This window comes from Heloderma suspectum, chromosome 10 (assembly GCF_057233095.1).
Source record: "Heloderma suspectum isolate Gila_16-S chromosome 10, 16-S_ref, whole genome shotgun sequence".
Lineage (NCBI taxonomy): Eukaryota > Metazoa > Chordata > Lepidosauria > Squamata > Helodermatidae > Heloderma > Heloderma suspectum.
Window position 1 is genome coordinate 3,123,341 of NC_139467.1, and position 24,486 is coordinate 3,147,826.

General features: G+C 44.6%; 1 protein-coding gene across 3 annotated transcripts in view; it reads left to right on the forward strand.

The window, feature by feature from the left end:
• Positions 1 to 2,487: 2,487 nt before the first annotated feature.
• The window catches only part of PAK4 (p21 (RAC1) activated kinase 4), an 84,655-nt gene continuing 62,656 nt past the window's right edge, over positions 2,488 to 24,486 (forward strand). Inside the window, exon 1 of one of the 3 annotated variants that reach the window (XM_084814645.1) lies at positions 2,488 to 2,656. The gene's annotated coding sequence lies outside the window, so the exon portion shown is untranslated. Of the gene's footprint in view, positions 2,719 to 6,485; positions 6,535 to 24,486 lie in introns of those variants that run through there. The other 2 variants (XM_084814641.1, XM_084814644.1) reach the window with 2 other exon arrangements.

The following is a 24,486-nucleotide window of genomic DNA, read 5'->3' on the forward strand; positions in this document are numbered from 1 at the left end:
TCAATATCGAAATCAGATTGATTATGTCCTCTGCAGCCAAAGATGGAGAAGCTCTATACAGTCAGTCAAAACAAGACCTGGAGCTGACTGTGGCTCAGATCATGAGCTTCTTGTTGCAAAGTTTTGGCTTAAATTGAAGAACGTAGGGAAAACCACTAAACCATTCAGGTATGACCTCAATCATATCCCTGATGAATATACAGTGGAGGTGAGGAATAGATTTCAGGGATTAGACCTGATAGACAGAGTGCCTGAGGAACTATGGACGGAGGTCCGTAACATTGTTCAGGAGGCAGCAACTCAATCCATCCCAAAGAAAAAGAAATGCAAGAAAGCCAAATGGCTGTCTGATGAGGCTTTACAAGTAGCTGAGGAAAGAAGGGAAGCGAAAAGCAAGGGAGAAAGGGGAAGATATATCCAACTGAATGCAGAGTTCCAGAGAATAGCAAGGAGAGACAAGAAGGCCTTCTTAAATGAACAATGCAAAGAAATCGAGGAAAACAACAGAATGGGAAAGACTAGAGATCTCTTCAAGAAAATCGGAGATCTCAAGGGAACGTTTTGTGCAAAGACGGGCATGATAAAGGACAAAGAAGGCAGGGACCTAACAGAAGCAGATGAGATTAAGAAGAGGTGGAAAGAATACACAAAAGAACTATACAGGAAAGATCTGAATGTCCCTGATAGCCATGATAGTGCGGTCATTGAACTTGAGCTGGACATCCTCGAGAGTGAAGTCAAGTGGGCCTTAGGAAGCATTAGTAACAACAAAGCTAGCGGAGATGACGGTATTCCAGCTGAGCTATTTAAAATCCTAAAAGGTGATGCTGTTAAAGTGCTGCACTCAATATGCCAACAAATTTGGAACACTCAGCAGTGGCCACAAGACTGGAAAAGGTCAGTTTACATTCCAATTCCAAAGAAGGGCAACGCCAAAGAGTGTTCAAGCTACCGCACAATTGCGCTCATTTCACATGCCAGCAAGGTGATGCTCAAAATCCTACAAGCTAGCCTTCAGCAGTATGCGAACCGAGAACTACCAGAAGTACAAGCTGGGTTTCGAAGAGGCAGAGGAACTAGAGATCAAGTCGTCAACGTTCGCTGGATCATGGAGAAAGCAAGAGAATTCCAAACCTGTACGAGGGTCAAGAAGCAACAGTAAGAACCGGACATGGAACAACTGATTGGTTCAAAATTGGGAAAGGAGTACGACAAGGCTGCATATTGTCGCCCTGCTTATTTAACTTATATGCAGAGTACATCATGAGAAACGCCAGGTTGGATGAATCACAGGTCGGAATTAAGATTGCCGGGAGAATTATCAACAACCTCAGATACGCAGACGATACCACCCTAATGGCAGAAAGAGAAGAGGATCTCAAGAGCCTCTTGTTGAAGGTGAAAGAGGAGAGTGCAAAAGCTGGTTTGAAACTCAACATTAAAAAAACGAAGATCATGGCATCAGGCCCCATCACTTCCTGGCATATGGAAGGGGAAGAAATGGAAGCTGTGACAGATTTTACTTTCTTGGGCTCCAAGATCACCGCAGATGGTGACTGTAGCCCTGAAATTAAAAGACGCTTGCTCCTTGGGAGGAAAGCTATGGCCAACCTAGACAGCGTAGTAAGAAGCAGAGACATCACCTTGCCGACAAAGGTCCGTATAATCAAAGCTATGGTTTTCCCTGTAGTAATGTATGGCTGTGAGAGCTGGACTATAAGGAAGGCTGAGCGCCGAAGAATTGATGCCTTCGAACTGTGGTGCTGGAGAAGACTCTTACGAGTCCCCTGGACTGCAAGGAGGTCAGATCAGTCCATCCTAAAGGAAATCAACCCTGAATGCTCATTGGAAGGACAGAGACCGAAGCTGAAGCTCCAATATTTTGGCCACCTAATGCGAAGAGAAAACTCCCTGGAAAAGACCCTGATGCTGGGAAAGACTGAGGGCAAAAGGAGAAGGGGACGCGGGGGATGAGAGGGCTGGACAGCATCACCGATGCGATGAATACGGACGTGAGCCCGCTCCGGGAGGGAGCGCAGGACAGGGAGGCCTGCCGTGCTCCGGGCCGTGGGGTCGCGAGGAGTCGGACACGACTCGACAACAAAGACGTCTAACTCACAGAAAAGCTCTCCTTGGTAATAGTCTTTGCAGTACAACATTGGTTGTGTCACTCATGTAACTAAACCAATCAAGTACTCAATCAACCAAAACGATTGAAATAATTATGAAAAGGTAATTAACAATCACTTCATGCGCAGCTGGCCAACCAAAACTCCGCCCACGCGCGCGACCCTGACTCCTGACCCCCCTTCCCCCCCCAAATCAGCTTTGCTGCCGCAGCCTCAGCACGAGGGCGCGTCCCCTTTAAAAGCAACTTCTCCGCCCCCCGCACCTCACCCATCAATCGTCCTCCGCGTCAGCCAATGAGAGTAGTGCTCCCCCCTCCTCGGCTCGCCCGGCGAATGGGCGATGGCTTCTTAGGGGCATTGTTCTGCCTCCGCCAGTCAGGAGCGACGCGTCCTCCTTCCGGTCCCCTTAGCTACCCTTTGGGCGGGGGCGGAGGACTCTGTTGCCAGGGCGACGGGGAGCGGGGCTATCCCCGGATGTTGCCTGCTTCGGCTTGGCTGGCTCCCAAGATGGCGGCGGCGTGAGCGGGGTAGTGTGAGGGAGCTGGAAGGTGGCGGTGGGGGACGGAGAGGGAGCGGCGCGAGCGGGAAGGCAAGTGGGTGAGGGGGCGCAAGAAGGGGGGCCTGGGGGTCTCTTGCTACGGCTGGGCAGGGGGGCTAAAAGCGGTTGGGGCGGGGGGCTCCTTGAGTTTGGGGGTCTCATGTGGGGGGGTCTTACGGGGCTGAGAAGCAGCCAAATGGAGGTGGAGTTGGGGGCAGCTGGGGTGTGTGTATGGGGAGGGGCACTCCGGGGGGCATCGTTTGTAAAGCCTGGGTGCGTGTGGGTTGAAGGGTAGGGGTAAAAAGCTGCGGGGCTGAGGGGGGGTGTGGTTAGGGGGTATCATGAGGGGTGAGATGCGCCAAAGTGTGAATGTTTGGGGGTGAAGATCATTGGGGAAGGAGCAGCTGGGGGAGATGAGGGCAGAGGAGAGGAAGTGGGGTCACTATGGTGAATAGAGAGTTCAGGATTTCATTTGTAGTAATAGTTGTAGACTACTTTTCCACACACAGGCCCTTAAAGTGGCTTGCGAAGTTGAATTTTGAGCATATGTTTATAAAATGCAATGAAAATTAGTGGCAAAACCAGTGTGTCACATAGAGGTGGTGGTGGAAATACGGGAGAGAACCAGGACACGGACTGGTCATAACATTAAATGGTCTTAATACCTCGACGAAAGGCCTGAAGCTGTTATGGGGAGAGAGTTCCACAATGTCAGTGCCACTACCATGTCCCATGTCACTGCCAAATAACCCCCTGATGGTCTAAGCTGAGGACCTTAACAGGACAAGTTTATATGGGACAAGGTGGCTCTTCATTATTTTTTTCATTCCAACAAAAGACATCCTCAGCATAATTTTTAACTACTACTTCCCTTAGGATGATGCCTTTTGGGGTGGGTAGTCACCAGAGGACAGATACAGGTAACTGTCTGGAGGGCTGCTTGGGGTGACATGGTGAAGACTGAGAGAGAACAATTCACAATTGCTGTCTTCCATTGCCTTCCAATGCCACCCCCAGCCCAAATTATGGAATGCTCCTACCATGGACTTGGGGTGTTCTTTGGGCTCAGATACGTTGGTGGATTTAAAATCTCCTTGCTTTGGTTTATTGCCCTTCTTACCATGCGTGCACAAGACACTTCTCTAAGGATACTACCTCTCCAATTTCAGAGAATAAGTCTTTCTGGAACACACATGCTTGAGGCAATCCAGCTCCAACTGGTGTGATAGAAAACTTTTCCTGATGTGACTCGGACCCTATTCCACCTGAGGACAGCCTGATGTCATTGTGGTGGAGACTGTTTCTAGTAGCATGTTAATCAAAATGCAAAGGAATCAAGCATGGGTAATGTTCAGATTGTGTAGTCTGGGGCAAGGAGTGCCCTCGTAAGGTATTCAGGGAGCAACAGAGACAGGTCAGAGCTTTCCCAGAAAATAAAAGCTATTATTGAAAACAGTAACTCACTGGTTAATTATGAGGCATTCCCAGGAGGGGAGAACAAGGGAGGCTTGTGGGGGCAATTGGTGGTAAGGAACTTCAGCTTAGATGAAAAAGCTGTGGAGAAGGAGGATAGTTGCAGTAGGACTGAGAAAAAGGCAGGAAAATAGGGTGAGAGAGGAGAGATTATTACCTATCCTTTGACTTCGGCGCAGTCTGGACGGAGAGCACATGTGATGATCACAGGATGCAAGGTGGACACCAGCCAGGAATTTACAAGGGAGTGGAGGGGAGAAGACGCATAACAGGAATGTTGAGGATGGTGGTGGTGGTATATCCAGGCACTTACAGACTTGGGTGTTGAAGACCTTGCAAAAGGAGGGGTGGCTCTATGAGGGTGCTTTCCAGGAACAAACAAAAGATTAACAAGCAGGTGACAGGTGAGTGGTTTCTCCTCGGATTTTTCTCGTACAATGCCTTTCTCTTTTAGGGTTCTAAGTAGCCAATTCAATAGGTGTGCTGTGAGAGTTTATTAGATTGGAACTGGGTATGGCGTTTACACAGTTGGACTGGGGGGAGTCCTATGCCTGCTGAATAGAGGGTGGGAATAGAAGAGAACTAGTGTATGCTTGCTGCTTTTTTGCCATTTGTGGCCAATCCTGTGCTAGCTCAGTTCTCCAGCCAAAATGGAGGCTCTTGGAGTAAAGGTGCTGGGGAAACACTCAAAATGGTAGAGAAATGTGTTTCCTTGGCACCCCCCCCCCCACAAAAGCATTTGAGATGAGAGTAGGTGGGGGAGCCAGTTATGGAGCAGTGCAACCATGAAGTGTTGGAAATGAGGAGTTTAGAGGGTGATGGAATATGCAGAGTGCTGTGTGCAGTAGTTTAGTACGTTCCAGATTTTTGCTGTTTTATAAACAACATATGCTTCGTGCCCACATAAATGATCAGTCTGTATTTATTGAACCTAAAATAACCTAGAACATCGTTTTTCCACTGAAAGTTGTAAAGCACTCTTCTGCAGCATGGCAGGATGATCTTCCACCTGGTTCTGCCTTTGACCTCACTTGAAGCCAAACTTATTTTAGCACAAGCCTCGCCCCATCCAGAGGCCTCCCTTGTCATCTTGAAGTGAAAACAGGGAAGAACTATCCACTTCTGCCTGGTGGAGAAGTCAGTAGCTTGCTTGGACAACAAGCTGGTGTTTGTTTTAACTGTTATAATAAGCTGCCTTGAGCATTTTAATAGAAAGACAGAGTATACATGTTTTAAACAAATGAGGGTGCAATCCTATGCATGTTTAGACAGAAAAAAGTCCTACAGCCCCCAGCATGCCCCAGCCAGCATTGCTTTTTTCTGTCTAAACATGCATAGGATTGTGGTCTAAAAGGCATAACAGAGGGGCATCTGGATTGAGCTCAAGGGAGAATCCTTAAATCACACAGTATGAAATGGTGGGCAGGGAGCAATGGAGCTTTGCCTTGAGTAGGAAGCAGAGATAGGTCACAGGAGAGGTTTCCATATGTGGAGGAGAGTGGCAACTTCTTTTGGTTGCTACAGTCAGGCAAGATTTAATTTTCTACACTTTGAATCTTGAGGGTGAAGCCACATGTCAGTGTGGAGGCAGACGTAGATTGATTTTGAGAGGCAGAGAAGCGACATATGCCATTTCAAAAACCATCTGGCAACAAAACCCTTGACTCCCTTCTCAAAGAACGCCAATAACTGCAACTGTCTAAAACCCCTGTTACGGTTATTAGCTACTCTTCCATGTTCAGTCAAGCCACAACTAGCCCAAGTGGTGTTTGGAGAGCAAATAACTTGGAGGCTGAGGAAAACAGGGCATTGCGTGTGGTAGGCAATGCTACTTTACAATAGCAATTTTGAATGTGGTATTGGAATGCAATTTAATGTGGGACAAAATGGACCCATATCCAAAATATTACTCTGCTCTCTTTTTGTTTGATGGGGAAGAATCAGATGAGATTTCTGCTGCAGCCTACTGTGAACTCTTGGAATGGAGCATCAGAGTATTTGCACAAACTGGTCTCTTTCCCCCATCATGTTTGGTAACTGCATCCCATTGAACAGATGCCTCCAATAGATTTCTAAATCACCTTCAATTAGCTAAAGTGGGAATGCCTGTAATTGCTGGGAAGTGAAATGCAAGTGTAAATTAAAAGTGAAGTGAGATTTAGCCTCTATCCACCCAGAGATATTTCTACTTATGAAAGAGAGGGAGAGAGAGACCCACCAGTGATGTGCTTGAAAAGTATTGCCTTTCTCTAAAACCTATTGATTGGTGGATGTGCTTTTGGGCTGTTCTCTCTACAGAGTTGCTCCTGCTGATTGATGCATCTCGTTCAAGTGGACAGAGCCCTGTTGATTAGTACATCTGCTGTGACAATCAAGGCTGCGCTGCAACACACAGTGTGTATTGTGGTAGTTATAGCCACTAGCTAGCAGACCTAGAGATGGATTACTGGCTGAGCAGCAAGGCAGACTCATCCTTGCATAATGTTCAGACCGTAGGATGTTCCACAGTTGTAGTGCAGCCGCTGAGAACCACTGCCTATGTGCCCCTATTTGTCCAGGCTTTGAACACAGGTGGCAAATTCAGGAAGGGCCTCTCTGGTGTTTGGGATTGTGATGGAACTCCTCTGATTTGGCGGGGGGCGGGGGTTGGATCTGTTACGGTGTGAGCAACAACACTACATTTTTGGAAATTATGTTCCCCTTTAGGTTGTTTAGGACCTGCGCTTCCTACGGTAGGCTCAGGAGAATGCCTACAACCTATGTTCACCTTTTTTCCAGTACTTATGTGTGGTTCACAGCTTCCTGGAGAATACAATCTCATCAGATATACTAATAGGAACTCCAATTCTCCAAGTGCCTAGCCTTAAGTAGGCAAAATGGCACCATCCATATACAGGAGGGAAGTATCAGCCCCAAGGTTTGCAAAAGTACCCCACCCACCCCTTAGGAATCCGCACCACTACCAGAACAACCCGTTGAGAACTGAGCATGCTTGGTGTCCATGGAATGCTGGCTGACTGCTGAGGATGGGGAATGGAAGGGGCTGAAATGGAGTGCATGGAAGAGTTCATGGCTGGCTGGAACCCTGAAAAAGGACATTCCACATCACAACAGTTTAGATTGTTTCAAGGATAAGCATTTCGCTCTTATGCTTACAGAAGTGTAATCTGAGAATGCTCTAGCACAGGGGTGGGCATCTTGTGGCCCTCTAGATGTTTTGGCTTACAAGTCCCATCAACCCTAGCCAGGTTAGCCAGTGGTGAGGGATGATGGGAGTTTTAACATCCATAGAGCCAAAAGTTGTCCACCCCTGCTCTAGCAAATATAAAGGTGTGAAAGAAGGGGAAGAAAAAGAAGCTGCAACATGCATTTTGGAGAAGGACCATAGCTCAGTGGAGGAGCCCCTGTTTTGCATGCAAAAGGTCCCAGGTTCAGTCCTGGCAGCATCTCCAGGTGGGGCTGGGAAAGTATCTTGTCTAAAACCCTGGAGAGCTGCTGCCTGTCTGTAGCAATACTGAGCTAGATGGGCTGGTGGTCTGTCTTGGTGTAAGGCAGCATCCTATGTTCTTACCACATCTCATCCTGAGCTGAATATACACCATCGTTTTCTCAGGGCTGACATAATATCCTAGGTAAAGTAATACTAGTTCACCAACTTGCATTTGGCACCAGCCATGTTTATAAAATGACATGGAAGTTGGAAATTATGCTGCAAAATTAATTATTCATGCAACCAGTATCTATGTTTGTAGCCTGCTTGTTTTTCAGAGAATACAAACACCATCTTAGCCTCACAATAGCTGTGTTGCATTGTTTAGGCTGAGTGTGACTTGCCCAGAGCCACCCTATTTGCTTGATATATTAAGGTGCGATTTTATGCATGTTTAGACAGAAAAAAGGCCTACAGCTCCCAGCATCCCCTGACCAGCCCTTAATGGGAATTTGCATTTGGATTTTCTTCATCCGGGCTCAACACTTGTTGCTGCATTAGCTGCAACCACTTATGGTTGGATGTGTCTTTTGGACCTCTTGAGCTTGGTAGGCGATGGAGACAACCCAGTTATGGTAAATGCTTAAAGTAAGGATGTGGTTTTTGTGTTCACGTAACTCCTCATCGGATGAATTTCTGTACGCTTATTTACCCAATCCCGTGTCAGCAGTTCTCCCCGGGGTTATCTTGAGGGAGCAACCCATGTGATGCAAAGAAGGAATTCCAGAATGTCTCAGTCACACACCCTTGCTGACTACTGTCAGATGATCACAGAGTCACTGTTTCTTTATGAAACTGAATTCTGTCCACCATAGAAACTGATACTGATTAGCCTATGATGTGTATGAGAGAAATGACTCAAACATCTAATTTATATTGGTCTATAATAGAAACGAGTCTGGTCTTGCCAGGAGTTTATTGTCTTTCAACTCTTTTCAACCTCTGTTTTAACCCTTGAACATGTCAACAAATAGAGGTTGAATGCAAGGGTTTGTATCCCAGGATAACTAATCATATAAACAGGTTCAAAAGCCCTCTGAAAATGTTTCACAAGAATGACAGCCATCCGATGGCTAAAAGCAAATCTGCAGCTCTTGGCTGCTTCTGACAAGATGTTGCTTTTGTGTATCGTTACCAGCTTGGAATCACTTCAAAGGAGGAGAGGATCCCTTTGCAAGGAAGCAACCAAAGGAAAATGCAAGGAAGCAGAAGCTTAAACAGTAACTACACTTGGCAAGAGTCAGTGGCACAGTTACAAATTTGTACTTGTTGTGTTCATTATAGAGGGGACAACTTATTCAGCACTGAAATGTCTGCTATTGGAGTGGCTTCTCTGCAAATGATGAGGGCTAGAAACTTGGTTCCTTATTAAGAAAAAGAAAAAAGAACTAGAATTCTTGGGCTCTAATGAGATGTGGGGCAAAAAGCACAGGGAGTGAGCTGTGGAGCAAGTTAGCCAAGCCACAGGCTACTGGGTAGCTGCAAATTGCAGTTTGCTGCAAACCTCCAGGTGGGGGAGGATAGATGTGAATGACCCTGGCAATGTGAAAGAATGCTTTCAATGTGAAGGCGCAAACAAGGTCTGAAAGCTAGCCAAGGAGTAGCTTTCTCTTGCCAGTGAAAACATTAACTAATCCTGACAACATTTTAAGGAAAATGCTCAACTTCTGGTAAAGGAACAAACCTGCTGGATGAATAAATATATTGTTCTTTGCATGTTGCAACTCTGGCTGAGGATAAAAAGACTTTTAAAAAATATGGATGAATCCAGAAGCATGTTTTAGTTGAGGAAATGAACTGTTTGTAAGCCATGAGAGAAGAGGAGCCTGGCTGTGTACAAGCTGGCCTGTCTAGTATTGCCTAAAGTTCTGGTCCTAGGATAAAAGAAATAATTTTCTCCTCTGAATTGTTTTCTAGGCACACATACATACATACATACATACATATTTGGCCATAAAGATTAGAACCTCTCCTTAAAATTGCTAGTTGAACTTTACTGCTTATTGTTATGAATAAAAATATACAATAACTGCCCATTCGTGATCAGAACAAGGTTTCATGCCATCCAGCATTCCATCTCCAGTAGTTGCCTGCCAGAAACTTACACGCAAGATAGGAAGATGAAGAAGATGGCCTTTCTCTGCTTGTCCATTCCCAGCACCTGGTATTCTACGGTTTATTGCCCCTGCATGTGGAGGCTCCATTTAGCTAGTGGAGGATGGAAACTTCTACTAGGGAAAATTACAACATGAGGGGCTTCTTTGTTTTTTAAAAGAAGTTTAGTAAGGGGGACATGATGGAGGTTTACAAAAGTATGCATGATATGGAGAAAATGGATAGAGAAGGTTTCTCCCTCATGATATTAGAACCCAGGGCCATCCAATGAAGCTAAATGGCTGGAGATTCAGGAGAGATAAAAAGTACTTCACACATCATGTAGTTCAACTGTAGAATTTGCTACCACAAGATGTAGTGATGGCCACTAACCCGAACAACTTTAAAAAGGGATTAGACATTGTCGCTTATATTAATTCCAGTATGTAGAGGCAGTATGCTGGGTAACACGAGTGGGAGGGAACATTGTATTCATGCTTTTCTTATGAGCTTCCCATTGGGGCATCTAGTTTGCTGCTGTGGGAACAATGCTGGACTAGAGAGGCCTTGGTGCAGCTCTTGAATTTGTCTAATTCTCTTTTTAAAAGCCATCTGAACTCGAGGCAATTTCCACCCATTTTGTTAATGAACTGTATGTGTTACTCTTTTTATTTATATAGCGCTATCAGTATGCATGGTGCTTCAGAAAGTTCAAGAGGACAGGTCCCTGACCAAGCTGCTTCTAAAATTTGACACAGAGGAAGGGGGGGAGGAGTAGAGGCAGAGTAAACAGGGAAGCAATATGGGCTTGTTTCAATTGCTTAGACTCAGGCTTAATTACAAGAGTGTGTTACAGTAAGGCATGGGAACCAGGGGCCTTTGCCAAATACTTCACAGAAAGTTGTGTTTTGAGGAGGGATTCGAAGGTGGCATGATGCAGGTGCTCCTTGGGTTGTACTATCATGAGAGGAAAATGTATCCACACCATTCATGATTTTAAAGGCCTATCTTGTATTTTCCTATATTAGCATTTTAAGATATACTCAAAAGCACCTTTTGTATGTCTTTGTGAAATGAAGGTTTTGCACCCTCCCTGGGGTAAGTCACCTCTAATATGATCTGTGCTTTTCACTTTTCTATGAAATGGACATGTGTAGCAAGGTTTGTGATGTGATGTGAAATTCCTTGATGAAGATTTTGCTAACATTTATCAGCACCCCCAGAAGGAAACTCTTCTTTTTATAAAAATAGGCCAAATTTGTTGTGATTCTGGATGAACAAATATTGCTGCAGTGCATTTAAAGAGGGAATAATATATGGCTTATCTGGCAAGGAGAAATGCCTGAAACTGAGTATGGAGCCATTGGGGCTGTAGTTCAGGACTGTCTTCTCTGGCAGGCAGTAGTTCTCTGGGTTCTCAAGCCAGGGTCTTTCCTATCACCTACTAATGCTTTAACTACAAATGATGCAGATTGAACCTGCTCGTGAAGCTCAAGCTATAACCTTGTCTAAATTGATGGATGAAATGGAGGTATAAGAAGAGAAGGGAGTTCCGTTCATTGACATCAAATCAGCCATGTTGGATTTTTGAAAGATGAAAGTTGAGGAAGCAGGATTCCAAAATAGATGTAAAGAGCATCTTTTATTTTTCAAGACTTCCTCTAGATACCTTGCTCCTTGATTTTGCTCTTTTAAATTTATTGATTTAAGTGGGAGGAAGAGAATCAGGAGGGGGAGGAGATAATTTTACATCTGTGTTGGATGCCTGATTTTTCTCTGGAGCCTTATGTTCTAATTTTGAGTGGCTAAAGAACATATGGAAGTGTGTCTCTTTGAATATCTATGCTTGAGAAAAAGATATGTTCCATCTGTTAAGCAAACAGTTTCATATATTCCTATTTAGTATAAATGCTGGTTAAGCGGGGAGGAAGCCTTTTGTCTGTGTCCTTGACTTTACCCAAAATTCCATGGAAGTACGCTTTGCTGTTAAGGGGCTTGAACTAGACACTATCATCTTAAAAAAACATATTAGTATCTGGGATGCAGATGGTCCCAGGTCCAGTCCCCAGCATCTCCAGGTAGGGCTGGAAAGCTCTTGCTTGAAACCTTGGAGATCTGCTGCTGCCAGTCTCTGTCAACAGTACTGACCTACACAGACCAGTGATCTGACTCAGTATAAGACAGCTTCCTCTGTTCCTAGAAATGAGGAATCCTTTCTTAGCTTTGATTCCTTTGGGTGGTGTTGATTTTGAATGCAGTTTTCCTTGGTGATCCCGGGCAACTTGCTGATGCAAATATCCTGATGTATGGAAATGTGATAATTTGAGGAGAGGAACTGCAAGGCAGAAGGGGAACCTTCTTGAGGAGAAATGGAGCATTATCACAATTTTAAGATGGCAAACTGAAAACTGATTAAAAATGGAGGTACTCCAAGAATCCTTCAGGCTGTCCATGGTTATGCCTGTATTTCCAGCATTTTAAAGCCGCATTTTCTGTCAGACTAGCAGTCAGAGTTGTTTACAGCAAGGAAATAAAATAGCATAAAACAACACTAAAAAGTTAATAAAACATTAAAACCTGAAACAATTATAATAGCCAAAGCCAGATAAATAAAGCAGCAGCAGTTGAGAACATTGCAGAATCAGACAGAAGGATTGTCTTTAAAAGCAGATAAGTTTTTATCAGTCGTTGAAATGACAATAAGGAGGGATCTCCTGAGGCAGCATGTACCACTCTGGTTTTCCCCCTTACCCTCCCCATCTGTCCAAAAGATAGAATGCAGAGTCTCTACCCAAAGAGGGGATGCAGAGCTTCTCCTTTCAGTCTCTGAGAAGGGGAGGAACATTTGGCAACACGTACTTCCTAAAATATGTAGGACTTGGGCTGTTGAGCTTTAAAGCCGGGCCCAGGTGGTATCCATCCTAGACTTCTTAAAGAACTCAAATATGAAATTGCTGAACTTCTAACAAATACGCAACATGTCCGTAAGATCAGTCTCTATACCAGAGGACTGGAGAATGGCCAATGTAATATCAAATTTCACTGCCAATACATCCCCCCCCCCATGGTATGGGAACCCCTGGAATGTTAATGGCCAGCCCATTTCGACTGTGAATGACTTTTTGTTGCTGTTGTTCAAGACATTTCCTGGATACCCTGCCTCTTGCCCTTGAGTTCAGCTGCACCTGCATCTCTTAATAAAAACTGACTTCTCCTGGAAAGGCTGTGGAGACATGGAGGAATTTGTAAAGCGGAGACAGGCAATTGGCTTTTAAAAAAATAACTCTATATAGCCCAAGTGCAGCTGATAATTCAAAGCAGTTTTCGCAGCCAGTGCGAGGGCTCCCTAAGGATTTGCGGCTTGCTTTTTCCAAGGTTTAAGCAATTCTTAAGATGGAAGCTGTGCTGTGTTAACTGTGCTTCTTCTCCCCCCCCCCCGTTTCTAGTGCCCCCCTTTCTCTCCAGGCTTAATGGGAACACATTCATTCAAGAGAGCGAGATGCTTTCTGAGTGCTTTGCTGATTTGGCTAATCCCAGATAGCTAATTCTCTTGTATGGGCCCAGTGAGGCAAGTTGCTGTGTAAGCCCCAAACACAGCTCAGCAGCAGTGTTATACACCCATATTGGGGGAAGAAAAATATTTGTGTTTCTTTGCATTCCTCAAAGGAAGAAAATCTCTGTAGCTTTTTGCCAGCTCCTGCTGCCTTTGTGCAGTCTTAATGGTACGGTTCAGAACTAGGCTCGCTGCATAAGTCAGAGGTAGGAGAAAAATCTCTAGCTCTCAGGGCCCCAGATGTATGATGTTGATGCCTAGAATTTTTTTCTTTGAAAGCCCTGGGCTTCCTCCTTGAAATAGCAGTTCTAGAGCCTAATCATCTGGGAGCATCGCTTGTGCAAGCAGCACCTGAAAAGAGTCTGCCACAAATTGGATCCAAGCACAGGCTACTGAAGGAAATAAAGCTCAGTCCCATCTCTCTGCTTGTATGACAGGTCTGTTGAAAGCCCTTTCTGGATCTGGGTTGTATTTCTAGTTTATTTTACCACACCACTTGCCTTTCCCTCCATTCATATCCCTGTTGAAGACATCGGCACACCATTCTGGACTTGCTTGCTGGTGAAGTTACATCTGTGGGCTTTTCAGGCCAGGTGCTTTGCTCAGAAGGACCAAATGGCAAGGGTTTGGGAAACTCACTCTTCTGTGTGGTGTTGCATTCATACAGGCACATGATGGAATGTGTGCTTTGCTACATCCTGCTGATGGAGACAGACAGGGAGAGGGGTGTAATCTGTTGGCCTGCTAAAGGGATTATTTGAGTCAGGCGGAGAATGAGAAAAGCAGGGTCCCGATCACTGGTGCAAGACACTCTCACAGATTATGTCCAAAGCAAGCGCCATTTATATAAGTAAGCTAAAAGCCAGTGTATTTTGCAGGTAGTAGGTACTGGTTTTTCCGAACCAGGAAGTCTGTGAAAGATCCTAATAGTCTGCCCTATTTGTACCACCTGTGCTTAATCCAGATAACTAGGCAGCCTGAAGAAATACCAGAAAGTGCTTTGCTCTCAGCTTCATTTAATCCATTGTTAGGGTGCATTCCTGGACATTTTCTGTGCTTTGGATGGTTCAGTCATCACCTATCCTCCATGTGTCCTTTTTCTTTGTTTACATTGTGGCCTTGAAAATCAGTTAGGATTTGGAATGCTGGGGATGCTTTTTGAATCAGTGAGCTGCACTCTGGGGAGCTCTTGCTAACATGGCGAGCAAGCAGTGAATGGCTTTAAGGTTGAGGGAAGGCAGAAGAGTATTTAGAGTGTAAATGACAAGGCAGTTGGCAAGGAATGATTTTAATGGGCAAGAATTAGGTTTAAATGATTTCCATTATAAATGGCTAGTATAGTTCATGTTTCAAAACCAAGTGAGATGGAATGATGTGTCATAGAAAGAAAAGGCAGTAATTAATAAAACAAATCTTAGTTAAGTCAGCACACAGCAAAAAAGGGTTGGTAAATCAACAACATCCAGGCATTTCAGGGGTGAGACCACATATCTGTGTCTAATTAATGCTTCTGGGAGTTGGTTGGGGCCCTAAGACCTGCTATCGGGTGAGAAGGTACTCAAAACATTATGTTGCATCTTTTAATTGCATATTTGCTCTTGTACTTTATGGAAGAAACTGGGGAGAGCAGACACTTCCCAGGTTCTCTAGTGGGGAAGTGTCATCTGTACTTGGTCCAGTGCCAAAGCAGCTGAGGTGAGCAGCAGACCTGAGTGAGGAAAGCCAAGGATTGTTTAAGAGCGAGAGCTTCTTCTGTGAGAGACTAAAACTCACGTAAGGGTGCAATGCTATGGGGATAGGTGGCTGCCTCCATACTCAGAGGCAATCATCTATCCAATGCAGGGCAGGACAAGTGCAGAGGGGATTGTCCCCTCTGTGCTTCAGCTGCCTTGCATTTGCGGCTAGACAGAAGATTTCGGCTGTCTAGCTGCGGGAAGGTGGAGTGGGGGAAGCGGCTGCTAGACGACACATGGGATGTGTTGTAGTGGCATTTCTGCCTTCCCTGCCCTGGAACACTGAGAGCCAGTGTGGTGTAGTGGCAAGAGTGTTGGACTAAGAGCTGGGAGATCCAGGTTCTAATCCCCTCTTGGCCATGGAAGCTCACTGGGTGACTTTGGGCCAGTCACAGACTCTCAGCCCAACCTACCTCACAAGGTTGTTGTTGTGAGGATAACATGGAGAGGAGGAGGATAATGTAAGCCGCCTTGGGTTCCTTGCAAGAGGAAAAAAGGCGGGGTATAAATGCAATAAATAAAAATAAACACCCTGTTTTCGCTACTCCATGATCCTCTTCTGAGCGCAGAGTACGGGGCCATTCTGAGCTGCCTCCCAGGCAGCGCAGGAGGAGGGGAAGGTCAGTTCTCCAGGAACCGTGGGCTCGAGGTCAGTTCCTGGAAACCGACATATCCTATGGCTGTCTAGCCACTGACTAGTGGTCATAGGATTGCTCCCTATGTTTTTAAGTAATGGGCATGTTTCCTGCTAATGAAAATTAGCAGCAGTGCTATGGGTTCTGCCCAACTTTCTTTCCCCCAGTCACACATGTGTGTTTAGCAGATAAAATATGCTGTAATTTTGGTAACAATGTAAAGGACTAATTAAGGGTCTTGCTCAGTCAGCTTGCAGTTTAATTGCCACCAAATGGTAATCACTTGGTGAAGTGCTGCTGCAGTCACAAGCCCTGTGATGTTATTGTTCTGCACCTGAGAGGTTTGTGCAATACATGGAGGAAAAGGACATTCCCTTTCAGGGGCCACAACTGGGCTTTCTCTGGGGGCTGGGGTGGGGTGATGATCTGCTGAGGGCCCTTAAAAAATAACTTAACTCCTTTGTGGCGCTAGACATGTATTTATGATTATTCCTTTAATGTTTATGTCTTGTCTTTCCTCTGAGGAGTTCAAAGTGGCAAATGTGGGGTTCCCTGGTAGTCTCTCATCTAGGCACTGACCAGATCTACTTCGCTCTGTCTCGTCCCTTCAGGCCACCATTCCTAGGAAAACAAGTGAAAACATGTGCGTGTGTGGGGTGTGTATGTAATGTGTTCAGTGTGTAGTTCCCTTGCGTATGCAGAGATCGCTCCCTGGACTGTAGCTCAGTAGTAGAATACATGCTTTGCATGCAGAAGGTCCCAGGATCAATCTCTGGCATCTTCAGTTTGGGCTGGGAAAAGACTCCTGTCTGAAACCCTGGGCTGCTGCTGCCAGTTGGTGTAGACAATACTGGGCTAAATGGACCAATGGTCTGACTTGACATAAGGCAGCTTCATATGCTCCCCTTCCCATCTGGCTTGTCTAACCTGACAGTGAGCACTGCTGCAATGTGTGAGGATGCTCACAACAGCGCCGTAGTTGAACCTTGTCTCCAGATTGTCAGAGAAGGCTTTTTGAGCCTGGCACCTCCACCAGAGGTAGTCCTACCATAAGGCAATGTGAGATGAGTGATGAATTTTAGGCACTGTTAAGGCCATCAGAGTAGGGAAGATGGGCTTGACCCTATTCTGGCATAATCTGTCAGGTTCTCCTATGTAGTCTCTGTTGACAAGAACAGTGGATTGTGTCCTCGGTTTTAAAGAATAAAGTGGAGTTGCCTCTTGAATATTTTGCTCTGGTGCAGAAAATGCCTTGGGCTGGCCCTGGTGGCTGCATAACTGTTTAAGAGCTGGTCTCCAATGTGCATGTCTGCTGTTTTCATGCTTCTTAGGTGGGATAGCTGGAGATGCCTGTGTTGGATCTGTTCACATTCCTTGCATGCTTGCCTTCCCCATTCTCCCTCCTGCACCCCTCTTCCCTTTGAAGATCTTTCAGGCGCTGACCGCAGCTAAATTGGCTAGGCCTGTTTGCATCTCCCAGAGTGTCTCAGAGCAGAGGTTAGTTGCTCTGTGTGTATGTGTTTTGAGAGATCACTTGTCTTCCCCCATTTGGTGATGCCTGTATATACACTTTTGCCTCCTAGATATGTTAATTGTTAGGGAGAAATGAAATCACAAAGTGCCTGGGCCTGTAAGTGATAAGCATATATGTATGTGCGTCCACAGCCAGATAGACAATGGTCAAAATACCCCTTTGGAACAGAGGCACTCTGTACTCTAGCTTTGCTGAGTTCTTTGGCATCTGCACATCAAAAAATTGTGTGGCAGAATATTTCAGCAGCCCTTGTATGAAGCTGGCAGTCAGTGTCTGGCAGTGGCTGACTTTCCCAAACGTGGCTAATGGGAGTAACTCCCCTGGCAGCACGTGTGAGGGATTCCAGAAGCCCTCTGCATATCTGTCTGGTTATAGAGTAATGTGCTTCAGCCAGCAGCTGATAAGTGAGGAGACCCATTAGGAATGCTGCTGAGGCCAGTGTGCTTTAATGGACAGAGAGGAGCTGGATTTGGATAATGGAGACACGCGTGCAGTCCTGAAACTCATATGGCGGCCTGGGGCAAATCTCTTTAATTCAGGCTTGTAAATGCCTGCCAGTCCCAACCAGCATGGCCAGTGGTCAGGAAATATGGGAGTTGTAGTCCAAAACATCCAGAGAGTACCATGTTGCCTATCCCTGCATTAGGAAACAGTTGTAGAGTGGCTAAGAGTGTGAGCCATAGAATCATAGAATAGTAGGGTTGGAAGGGGCCTATGAGACCATCGAGTCCGACTCCCTGCTCAATGCAGGAATCCAAGTCAGAGCATCCCTGACAGATAGCTGTCCAGCCTCATCGTGAATGCTTCCAGTGTGGGAGAGCCCACTACTTCCCTAGGTAATGGGTTCTATTGTTGTATTGCTCTAACAGCCAGGACGTTTTTCCTGATGTTCAGCCGGAATCTGGCTTCCTGTCACTTGAGCCCATGATTCCGTGTCTTGCGTTCTGGGATGATTGAGAAGAGATTCTGGCCTTCCTCTCTGTGACAACCTTTCAAGTACTTCAAGAGCGCTATCATATCTCCCCTCAGTCTTCTCTTCTCAAGGCTAAACATGCCCAGTTCTTTCAGTCTCTCCTCATAGGGCTTTGTTTCCAGACCCCTGATCATCTTTGTTGCCCTCCTCTTAACCCTCTCCAGCTTGTCTGCATCCTTCTTAAAGTGTGGTGCCCAGAACTGGACGCAGTACTCCAGATGAGGCCTAACCAGTGCTGAGTAGAGGGGAACTAGTACTTCCCGGGATTTGGAAGCCATGCTTCTTTGAATGCAGCCCAAAAGAGCATTTGCTTTTTTTGCAGCCATATCACACTGTTGGCTCATATTCAGCTTGTGATCTACAACAGTTCCAAGATCCTTCTCACTCATAGTTTCGTTGAGCCACGTATCCCGCATCTTGTAACTGTGCATTTGGTTTCTTTTTCTTAGGTGCAGAACTTGGCATTTATCCCTATTAAATGTCATTCTGTTGTTTTCTGCCCAGCGCTCCAGTCTATCCCGCCCAATTTTGTGTCATCTGCAAATTTGATCAGTGTTCCCTGCACCTCCTCATCCAAGTCATTAATAAAAATGTTGAAGAGCACTGAGCCCAGGACTGAGCCCTGCGGTACCCTGTTCGTTACCTCTCCCAGTTTGAGATGATCCCATTGATAAGTACTCCTTGAGTCCGATTCTGTAGCCAACTGTGGATCCACTGGATCGTTGTTTCATCTAGCCCACTTTGAGCTAGTTTGCTCATCAGGATATCATGGGGCACTTTGTCGAAAGCTTTGCTGAAGTTGAGATATATTATGTCCGCAGCATTCCCACAGTCGAGCCAGGACAACCTATGTTCGAAACTCAGCCTCAGCCACAAACTCACTAGATGGCCTTAGGCAGGCTACTCTCTCATCTGTCGTGTATCTCTGAAATACATAGCTGCTCCTACTGGCTTGCCTCAGTAGGAATGTCTGAGAATAAACATGAAGTACTAGACAATGTTTGAGGCGCTGCATAAATAAGTATAAATATGAATGCCATTTGAACAGTAAAAAGTGCTATAGAAATTATTGATAACTGCTCCAAAAATTGTTTGTATGAAGAAGTGAAACATTAGGTCTCCTATGGGGAATCAGTTTACTCTTGATGTATTCTAAATTCTAAGCATGAACTGAGATGAGACATAAAACTGAAACTTACAGTTCCTGTATCTGCTACCCTATTTAGTCCTCCTCCAAAGTGGCTTAGTCTTACTCTTCCTGCAGTTGCTAATTATTCTGGGTGACAAGAGCATCTTCTAGCCTTTAGATTCCTGCAGCAGCTTTTCCAGAGCTGGTTTTGTGCATCAAAGTAGAATGAAGATGGATTGGTTGATATATGAAATGGGGAGCTTTGGAAAAAGCTTAAGTCTGTGAATTCTGCCTATTGTACATATTTGCTGAAGTTCATATCTAGGATAAGACTAGAGTTGCAGAAACTGCAACTCTACCCAGGTTGACCCATTCTTTCCCCACAAAAAACAACGTAAAGTGACGTATGCAGATAGTTGTGGAGTGAGGGAAGCCAAGATAACCCATTTAAGGGGGTGGGGTCTGTCAGGAGGTGATTCTTCATTAAATGAGCAATTTTGGATCCTTTGGTGTCAAGTATATCTTTGTGGTATTGCATAGGAAGTTGCTTGAGAAATGTGAGGAAGGGCCAGGTCTGTTAAGCCTCACCATCTGCTCATGAATGTCACAGGGAAGTCTTTATCTCTTATTTTCGCTCTGCATGTGGCTGCATTCCCACTGCAAATATTTAAGTTTGTCTGATTAAAAACAGAGATGCGCAATGTGTGGGCTGCATAACATAGTGGACACATGGGGGAGATTGGGAAAGTGAAATCATTCTCTAGAATGAACAACGAAAGAACTTCTGTCAAGGCTTTTAGGGAATGACAAAGTATTTAGAAGGTTGTAGGGTAATACTACAGCCCTTCGTTGCTTCCAGAACCTGAGTTGGAATTCCTTATGGTTCTTTCAGACTTGAGAGCAACCTTCCTCAACCTGGTGCCCTCCAGATGTGTGGGACTACAGCTCCCATTATCACCAGCTGTCATGTTGGTTGGGGTGATGGGAGTAGTATTCCCCCACACCTGGTTGAGGAAAGCTGCTCTAGATGCAGTCCACCAAACCCTTTCAAATGAATGGCAGTTGTGCAGGAAGCAGTCATAAGTCTGAGCGGTGGAGTGGAAATGGAGCTGTTAGGATTATGTTAGGATCTCCTGTTCATCACTCTGTTAGTTTGTATCCATCATAGTTCATTCCTGGGTCTGCTAGCCATAACTGACTCTGTGGCGAGCTTTGGTTGGGAGTACCAAATATTTATATTATCATAGGAAATATAAATGGCCCTTTCTTTTGAACTAGAATGATGTTCTGGAGTATCACCTCAAATCTCCTGACAGGCCTAAGATGTAACTGGCAGATCAGCTGGTTGCTGCTCCCTTTTTTCATATTTGGCTCTTTAGGATTATGCAGGGTTGCTATAACAATTGTCTGTATAGATCTTTTTACAGGGAATTCTGAGATCATCCAAGGAATGGACACTGGCTGGTGTTTTTAAATAGTTAATTTCAAATCTCCTGCATTCTTATTTGAAATGCAGTATGGTGCCAGATAAATCTTGGCTGAAAGTGATGGGGAACAGCTGACTTAATGGGAGTTGATGGATATAAATTGTGATTGCCCAGTATGTTCAATGTGGTTTGTGAAAACCTCACTTGGTATGGATGTATTTCTCTTACTCCACAATATTTTCATGTTTGGGATCAAACATGCTTGATGGGAGCCCACCTTGGCAAACCACTGTGTCTGTTGGAATTGCTCTAAGTGAGTTTATCTGCTCAAGCAGTTGAGAGAGCAGGCTAGCTTAACCCTGAGAGCCATTGTATAGCAAAGCAAGTAGGGAAACAGCTGTAGAGAGTAAATTAAGCTTAGAAGGCCTGCAAATAACCTGCAGGGGGAAATAGCGTTTTCTGAACTCTTTCTCCCCCCCCCCTCGCCCTGCCCAGTGATCTCCTTCTGTGTCCCGAAATTTTATTTTTATTTATTTATTATTAAATTTATTAATCACCCATCTGGCTGGTCACCCAGCCACTCTGGGCGATGTACAACATACAATAAAAACAGTTTAAAACAATAAAATTCTACAATAAAAACATTTTCTAAAATACCCTAACCCACCCCAAATGCCTGCCTGAACAACGTTTTTAATGCATGACGGAAGCTCATTAAAGAGGGGGCATGACGGAGTTCCCTAGGGAGGGAGTGCTTTCATTGCATGAATCAACCGATATGCAGGCGATGTGCTGTACATAATATAGTATCAGCAGCTCTTCTAGTTTATAAATTGTATAGATTTAATTTTTTTAAATGAGTATGTTACAATACCATTTATAAGCTGATCCGGTACCAGTCAAGATCAGGCCAAACCTCAATGAAGGAACCTGAATTAACAGTCAACATTTGTATTCAACAGCCAATCAAGCTGCATTAATAAACAAGGCTTGTTTCATCTCATCCTTTACATTGATGTCAGGTTTCAGCTTATCAATACACATTGCATGTTTAATCTTTCACCTTTTGGAGGCTCCATTCAACTGCTAGCACAGAGATCTTCACTAACATTGCTCTACAAGCATATTTCTTCCTCATATGAAAGGTTCAAGGTCTAGCACCTGTTTCATTATGCTGAACATCAACCAAATGCTCCTTAGATGTTTTTGCATGGTCAAAAAGCCAAGTGCTCCTTATATCTTTTTGCATGATCAGCTCTGTTGAGTTGATAATTGCATGATCAACTCAACAGGCTACATTTCTTTGTTTCTACCGTATATAAATACCTCAATGTGGGCTATGCAGCTGGGGATTGCAGCTGAAAATGCAAAGGTCACCATTTTACCATAATTGTGCAAGGAAGGTAGGCTTCTGTTATGATTTCTGATAGTGGAAACCCTTAGAGACCCAGGCTTGGTATCTCCCAGAAAGTAGAATCTTCTTCTGGAGGCTGAGAGGGGGGAGAAATAACCCACAATCTACCATGTGTTGTCCAGTAAAAGGGTAGATTTTTTTAAAAGAGCACAATTAGTGCTAGCAGTACTATCTGCTGCCAGACTGCATTAAAATCATCATTATAGCAAATTCCTCTTGGAGGCCACTGGGAGATGAAGATTGATTATACATAAGTGAAAAGGGATTTTGGTTTCATTTGTGATTGCTTTATTACTTAAATCTTTTGTTGCCTTTGGGGTTTTTGTTCAGGTTGGCACAATGTTGTAGAGGTGAGTTGTCTCTATGTTTTATCATGGAGGCTGACCTTGGCTTGTCCTTGAGTGGAGCCTGTTTTAAATAAAAAGGCCGGCTTCTTGACTGTGGAAGTGCTTTGGGTCTGAAGTCTTTTCCTTGTGCTGTTTCATGAGTTGTCTAGAAGTAATGGCTAATGCTGTTTTTTTCTGTGACAGGTAAACGTAACTTGACTGATGTCCACAGAAATAGCCCATTGCTACATCTTTTTGTTAGTTTCTTTTATGGTTGCTTCCATTTAACAGCTTTTAATTAGTTTGGTTTTAGTAAGAATGGGTGTTAATGTCTCACATACCTTGGTGTACATCAGCTTGAACACTTCTGTAAGTCAGAAAAGCAACTCGAGTGCTATAAATAGATGGTGGAAGGAACAAGGACAAAAACCTATGTAAAATGCAAGAATTGTCTTCCTCCGTGATGTGTGGGGTCACAGCAGAACTGTGAAATGTTTGTGCTGTGTGCTCAGATGAGCCTAAAGGTGGTTCCTCTTAGGCCCCTGTCCTGTTGCCAGAGGTTCCTGCACCTTGTTCTGTGATTCTTATGCACACTTTGGGAGGAGAGCTGCGAGGTCCTTGGATATTTTCCACATATTAGAATTAAATTGGCTGCTACTTGATCTGCGGCAAGAATGTAAAGAATACATATCCATGTTAAGAATACATATCCAGTTTTCTCTTCCATGTTCTATCCTAATTGTATGTGGCACAAATGGCATGAGGGAAAATTAGAGGCAGTTCTGGGGTCTCTTGTGAGAACAGTCTGTGCACCGCAGTTCTTTCTCTCCATGACTGCCTATTTGGGGAAGTACTGAAAGTGATTCTCTGAGTTTGCTGGTTGAATTGGATCTTGCTCTAAAGAGATGAGGATTCAAATTCCAGGAGAAGGAACCAGAAAGTGCTGTGCAGAACCTAAGTGACTCAGCCTTTGGCCAGGAAGATGGCTGAGAAATATGCCCGTTTCATCCTCCTGCTGTAATAATGATTGGAAATTTAGTCATTGTGTGGCATTTGGGAGTCTGAATCTGGAGGATTTGATTTCCTACAAACTCCCAGAAAGTTTTAGCTGACAGAGTCTGTTTTTAGTATGACTGGAGAACGAGGAGTTAGTGGACCTGTTTGTGACTAGTTATTTCATCTTCCTTGGTATGCTGCCTCTTGCTGGCTGCTCAGTGAAAAAGGCCAGGGCTAGTGGATAAGAAAAGAGCCCCTGTCAAACTCTGCAGGTGAGTTGCTCTGCATTGGTTCTTTAATGAGAGTTGTCCTGCAGAAGGCTAAAGGCCAAACTAGGCATGATGCTGGGATGCCTGTGGCTGGGTCTCCTCCTGTGTATGTGTGCATGTGCAAAGCAGCTGTGAGTGGAGCCTGAATTAGATTGGGGGAAAGGGTATTTCTGATGTAACTTGATTTATTTAATAGATGTGTTCCCCACCCTTCAATGTAAAAACATTTCTAGGGTGGCTTATGTAAATCAAACAGAAAACAACAATATACAGAAATAGGATAAATAAAAAAGCAAGATAAAAGGAGTAACTGAAAGAGCCCTACCGCAGGTTAAAAATTAGAAGCCTAGGAAAATGAAGATATTTGCCTGGTACCAGGAAGACACAGTTAGTGCCAAGCAAGCCTTGCTGGGGAGAGCATTCCATAAATGTGCCACTGTAATTGGGAAATACCCCCCGCCCCCGCAAGCTGCTACTTGGCTCACAGTGAAAAAATGTGCAGGCATCCAGTTCTTGTATCTCCCAGAATCTTGTCTACTTTGGCTCTTAGCTATGTAGAGATTTCTATAAGAGCATATAAGGTTAAATAGGCACAAACTTAGACTTAACCCTTGTCCAACAGGGGGTACAAACTTGCCCCAACTGCACTTTGAACTGCAGATTTTACACAGATATAGTCCTACAACATAGGCCTGCCATGATATTATTGTCTTCTGTTATCTGCATAATGTCCCCATATTTCAGCCTTTTACCATTTTCTTTTTGGAAACAAA